We start from the raw sequence: 6,754 nt of genomic DNA, 5'->3' as shown, positions 1-6,754 counted from the left end.
CAGAACAAAATAAAGAGAAATATGTTTTTTTTAAACAAATTAGGAATTTATTAGAGGATATTTTTCACCTAGACACTCTATACCTGTAAACATCCATTTACAACTGAGTTGTGAGGAACTATTCCCTGCCTGTTCATTTTGTTGACTATGCTATTTAAATGATTGTTACATAATATTTATGTCCATCAACACAAACTGTTTGCAATTGTTACTAAGTTTGCAAAGAGATACAGAGAAGGAGGATTCCATTTCTCAGAGGGAAAGATGACTGTCTCCCCCTCAATGCAAGATGGAGGAGCAGGGAGAAGTCAAGAAAAAGGAGCATCTGTTATTTTCATAACCTTTTAGGGTACATGTGAGTACAAGCAATACACTAGAGAGAGAAAGAATCACTCTTGGAATCCAAAAAGTTTGCCCAATGGAATTAACATCCACTTTTAGCTTTAGAATACTCTTAAGAGTAAGTAGCTTCTCCCTGACCCCTTCAAGTGGCAGCTTGCCAAAGCAGCTAGCAAAAGGGAAGGGTGACAATGTCACCCATTCATCCACTGGTCAGAATTGGAGGACTGTGCACAGGCAACAGCTTTATTGAGGCCATGAGCAGCAAGCTGCTGTCTGTACTTGGAGCTGAAGAGCTTTTGGCTTTGCTCACACGCTCTGCCAGATGCTTATGCAATGATTCATTTTTCTCAACTAACTGTTTCACATTCTCTACCTACAAAAATCAAGTTTTATAGCATTATAGAAAAATTGAACGAGCTTATGCACAAAAATCCAGGAAAGGCAAACTTCATCCAAAACCTTTCACTGAATGTTTTTAAGAAGTAAGGAAGGAGAGAGGAAGAAAGAAAAGCAATGCCTTCTATAGTCGTATTTCTCTACTCTAGAACCTAACCTTACATTACCTTACCTTTCCTTACCTGAGAAAGAGTACATCTTGGGTCTTTAATAAGAGATAATTTTTTTTTTGTCTTTTCCCCTTGTTTTAAATTTGAGCTCTGTGCCCGGGGCAGAAGGGGCTCTGTCTCAGGCTTCTTGTTCCAAACTCTGCCTGTTTACCTGTTGCTATGCTGATATCACCCAGAGACCCACGCGGGACCCTCTTGTCTAGTGCTGTGTTGAAGTGGTAGCTAGCACTGGCTGGAGGGGCCTGGCAGCTTACCTGGAGCTGAAGTGGAATCCTGGGGTGTGGAGGGGGGATGCTGGAGCCCTGTGGGGTTTTTCTGCGTTTTCCCCTGGGCTACACTGAAGCTCGAAGAGATCTGCGCTACTTTCTCTACCAGAAGAAGGTGGGGAAGGTGGGGAGAGATGCCTGCTTGCCCTGGGCTACACTGAAGCACGTGCAGATGTGGGCTACTTTCACTACAAGGCTGGGGTGGGGGTGTTCCTGTTTGCCCTGGACTACACTGAAGCCTGTGTTGGTTCCCCTGGCTATGCTAAAGCACATGGGGGGGGGCCCTGATGTTGGCGCTTGCCTACACCACCCTGGGGCTCAGGATCCCCCTGTGGCTTGCTGATGGCTTGCCAAGACACGTCTTGTAATGGAATATGCTCCCCCTTTTCCCCTTTTACCTCAGAGGGACTTTTCCTGCCAATCCTCCAAGTCTCCTGGGCTAAAAGACAGCCCCACCTGGTCTTTCTGCTGTTTCGGTGTTCCAAGGATTTCTTCTGGGATGCTTATTTTACGGTTGTTAGGAGGTGAATGTGAGAGCTACAGTGATTTACTGCTTACTCTGCCATCTTGGCTCCCGGAAGTAGAATCCAAGAGATATTTTTAAATCTTGGGTCAAACTTATTTTTAAGGGAACCCCCAACTCTTCTTCCTTCTCACCTCCTCTTATTGTAACTAAACTGTGAAAGGCCCTTTGTAACTCTGAGATAGCCCCTTTCCTTGGGATAACCTCAAATATATTCTTAACTTGGAATGATAAAGAAAAAGTAAGCACAAACATATACCACTTTACCAATTTTAGGATAGGGATTATCCCTCCCAGATTGCTCCTCTCATCCCCCACAAAAAGATCATAAAGTCATAGGACTATAGATTTAGACCTAGACTGGACCTTAGAGATAATCTCATCCCAAATCTAATAAATTTCTGTTATTGAAATGCCTCATTTTAATTTCTAAATGATTCCACCCTAAGAATTTTGAAACTAAGATCTTTACAATGGAAGCCATCTCCCACCTCACCACACCACCTTTTCCAGGATGCTCCAGATAAAAGATGGCAAGTTTTTTGAAGATAGAGATCATGTCTTACACTTGTTTTGCATTTCCCTTACCTCCTAGTCCAATTTTGGACACAATTCAGTGAATGCTTTTCTCTAAATTATCTTTTTTCCCCCATCACCTAGATTTCCCCTATATCTTCCCCTCCTCAACTCCTTCCCCTCCCAGTTAACTTATAACAGGATTAAAAAAAATGTTAGAGATAGGCTTGACACTGAAATTCAAGTATCAAGGAGAGTTTATTTTAGAAGAATCCAAAGGAGTTGGAAATGTTCCTGACCAGGAGCAGACTCCACCCTTCTTTAGAAAGAATAGTGGCCAATACAGGAGTGAGACCAGCTTTATTCTGCAGATTGATGCAGCATCAGCTCAGTACCTCCCTTCAGAGAACAGATTCTGGTTTACAATCTTCCCTGTACGCCCCTCACATGCAACTCCTTGGTATGTTCCCCGCCCCCCCGCCTTCAACATACAAACCATGTTCAAAATGGCAGAAAACTCCCTGTAGGTGTGTAAGGTAATATTCAATTAGCCAATTAAGCATGCATGGTAGAAATTTGACCCAGTTCTCTCTTCAAGCCTGACTGTTATCTGGCTGGTTTAGGCCAGTTTTGCCTATATCTGGAGTTTGTGGTTTTCAGAAAGCCACTAGCTATGCTCTCATTGGCTGGGTCCATCTACCTTAGCTAATTTTTATTCCCTTCTTTGTTCAAGCTGACCCTTCATTAATTATTCTGTGGAAACTTAACTTTCCCTAACTTTTACTAATCTCTCACAAGAAGAAAAAAATTTCAGGAAAACTGTTCAATGCATCCTCCAAAATCTGACATTATATGCAATGCTTCACTCTTTGACTTCAAATGACTTCAATTGACTCACACATACTTTGCAAAGGAGCAAGAGAAAAAGTCTTTTTTATATCTCTTCTTTAGGGGCATATTTTTCTTCATAATTTCTCAACATTCACTTTCTCCTTTTTCTTTTCTTTTTTTCTCAATTATATGTAAACACAAATTTTAAGCATTTTTTTAAATGTTTAGTTCCACTTTCTCTTCTTCCCTTTCTTCCCTCCCTTCTCATTGAAAAGGCAAACAATTTGATAGAGATTATACACATGCAGTCATACAAAACATTTCCCTATTAGCCATCAACATTTACTTTGAATTATTTTGTGGTCACTGTTCTTTCTATGTGCATTGTTCTAGGCCTTGTGTATCTAAGTTCCCCAGTCCTGCTTACACAGTAAATGCTTCTTAAGCAATAATTCAGAAGCAACCCCTTCAAGTGTCCAGCTAACCTCAAACCTTTATAGTATGCATTCTCTTTTCCCTGACCTCTATTTAACTTCATTGAACAGTGTCCCTTAAGCCCCTGGGAACAAGGAAGCTCATATTTGTTTAAATTCATAGGATTTAGAGTTGGATAGGACTTTAGAGATTGTCTCGTCTAGAGACGTAAGTAGGAATCCTGGCACTTGGGACACATTCAGTTGCCAAAGCTAGTGGGAGGCAGGCTAGATGGAATTGATAACGGACAAAGTAATGCCTGCCAATCCACAACTTTTCTATGATTTTTCGTGGAGCAATGTATGGTTGTGAGAGTTGGACTACGAGGAAAGCTGAAGGCCGCAGAATCAATGCTTTCAAACTGTGGTGCTGGAGAAGACTTTTGAGAGTCCCTTGGACAGCAAGGACATCAGATCAGTCAATACTTAAAGAAATTAATTTAGACTTTTCACTGGAAAGTCAAATGCTGAAGCTGAAGCTTAAATACTTTGGCCATATAATGAGAAGACAGGACTCACTGGAAAAGACCTTTATGTTGGGAAAGACTGAAGGCAAAAAGAAAAGGGGGCAGCAGAAGAAGAGATGGATAGATGATTTCAAGGAAACAAGAGACATGAACTTGGACAGACTTAAAGAGATAGTGGAGGATAAAAGATCCCGGCTTGCTTGGTCCATGGGGTCACACAACTGAACGACTAAACAACCAACAACAATCCACCACGTATTCCAGGAATGCCCAACCACTGTGCTATCATGCTTCTCAAACTGAGTATAGTGCAAAGAAGCACTTCCTCCATTCCTAAGCAGCCTATCCCCTCTCCCAAGAGGCTCCAGAGTCCTGAAGTGCTCCCTTTCCATGAGTGGATAGAACTTGGGGAACTACTTTCCAACCCACTTCTTGTCCCTGGGCTGTCCAGGAGTCTCCCTAGGTGGGATGTTGTTGGTAGGAAGGCCTGAGCAACAGCAACATAAGGGAAAGCACACCTATCTGGTCTAGGAGGCTGTAAGTAAGGTGAATTTTAGTGTATGTAAGGTGGATTTTTGTTATTTCTTAGAGTTCAGTTTCCCAGGATCTGCAGCCATAACAATCTGTTTCCCAGGTATTAGATATAAGTTCCCACACTCATGGCTCAAAACATCTCCACCACACTTGCGCAGCATTATATAAGAATAAATAATATAAACATGTGTGCTGAAACTGCGCAGTGAGATGGAGCTATTGCTGGCAATATGCCTTCTTTTGTCTGATGCCCTATAGAACAGGTGGGCACTGGTTAGTGAGTTTGGGGAACCTTTATGGTTGAATGCACAAGATGGAATGCTGTGTGCCTTGGTCAGCCCCCATCAAGGCTTGGGAGGGGGGAAATCTGTGTTTGCCTCAACCGGCCCCCCATTGAAGTTTGAGGGGATTTAGGGGAACCCTTTAGGGTTGAATGCACAGGTTGTGCCTGTCTTGACTGGCCCCATTAAGATGTAGGTGTAGTTGCCCCCATTTCTCACCAGCCCCTGAGAGAAGGTGACTAGGGAATGCTGTAGGAGTTTGTAGTGCTTCCGTTATCAGCAATACTGTATTAGAGAAGACTAGACTAGAATAAAGCTTATTATTAAGCCCTTTGAAGCTGTCTTTCCTGTCTGACCAGATCAAGAGCGAACCTGTTAGAGGCTGGAGTTCAAAGCCTCCAGTGCCTCCTGTGTATTATCTGTCTAACAGAGACAAGTCTAAGTTTCTAGTGGGGTACACAAGGTCAGAGGATAGTCAGTACCTGGAACTGCCCTGGGGGTCTGGCCCCAAGCTATATAAGAGTTAGGATTTGAACCCAGGACTTCTTATTCCAAATGCAGTTCTTTTTCCACTACATCATATTACCTCCTTTCTACCCCTACGATTATTTCTCCCTCTGACTTTGCCATTTCTGTCAGTGGGTCTGCTCTTCACCTGACTGGCCTTTCTCTATTACCTCTCATATCCAACCAGTTACCATGTCCCTTGAAATCCCCTTCTACAATATTTCTGACATTGTTCCTCTCCCCTCTATTTTCACTCCTACCATGGTACATTTCATAGAATCATCAACTTAAAGCTAGAAGGAACCTCAAAGGCTAGTCCAAAGCTCTCATTTTATAGCTGAGGTTCTTGTTGTGTTTGTCCTTTATTCTCAAAGAGGACCATGACATCAGGGAAATTATGGCATGACTTGCAGTTGACTTGCATTTGAGTGAAGGAGGGCTGGGCAAGGTCACCAGCCTCATTTTCTCCTCCAGAGCCATCTGGGTCCAGTGGCCACATATTCACCAGGATGACTACAGGTGGCCCAGGATGCATTAGGAGCATAGCTGAGGCCCAAAGAAGTTGTGTCTTGCCTGAGATAACACTGGTAGGAAATGGCAGGGCAAGGATTTCAACCTAGGGACTCTGGCTCCAAAGTCATCACTCTACCACCCTGCTTTCTCCTAAAATCAAATACAATTATCCCTTCCACATGGAGGGGTTTAGGGACATGGCACCCTGCCATCTGGAAAATCCATGTAAAAATTTTTGGCCCTCCCTTCACACCAGAGAAATCTGAATTATTATGGTATTAAAGATAAAATGTGTTATTAAAATACTACACATACATTTATGCATTTCTGAGTGTCTAAACTTCTTCTGTGTTATCTGCTGGCCTTTGCATGTCTTCCTCCTCTTCTGCAAAACTCCCCCAAAATTCCCATTTAATTCCTTATGCTGACCCAAGATACATCAAAACCAAGATGGGGAAAGTTGCGATGGGGAAGGGATAATTGTACTTAAAAACCATGAAACCCAATTATTCTCATTATGAGAACGGAACAGTGCCACAAATCAAAACAGCAGGTACCCCAGAAGGAGGCATTGCACCAGTGGGAAACAAACCAGGAAGGAAAGTGAGTGGTGAGGGCTGCCTAGATTTCCAAAAAACTGCTAAGTCATTGTGAGTTCTGACTCTCCTTTAAGCTAAGGTTGAATGGTCCTACTTTTTCAAATCTGTCATGTTGACACAGGCTTTTAGATCAGGAGTGTCCAGTTTTAAGTAAATCTGATACCTAAAGATTCTGAGCCACACCCTCCCAGGACCCCACCCCCTCACCCCACCCCAGCTGAGAGTAAACTCTTCAGGGCTTGTGTACCTGGGAATGTTTGAAGAATAGAGCAGTTTTACCTAAAACCTGATGTGCTGAGCTCATGGAGAACATACCATTGAAAACTTTAGTCACAC

Source organism: Trichosurus vulpecula, chromosome 7 (genome assembly GCF_011100635.1).
Source record: "Trichosurus vulpecula isolate mTriVul1 chromosome 7, mTriVul1.pri, whole genome shotgun sequence".
Lineage (NCBI taxonomy): Eukaryota > Metazoa > Chordata > Mammalia > Diprotodontia > Phalangeridae > Trichosurus > Trichosurus vulpecula.
The sequence above is the reverse complement of the archived record's forward strand: the minus strand, read 5'-3'. Positions refer to the sequence as shown.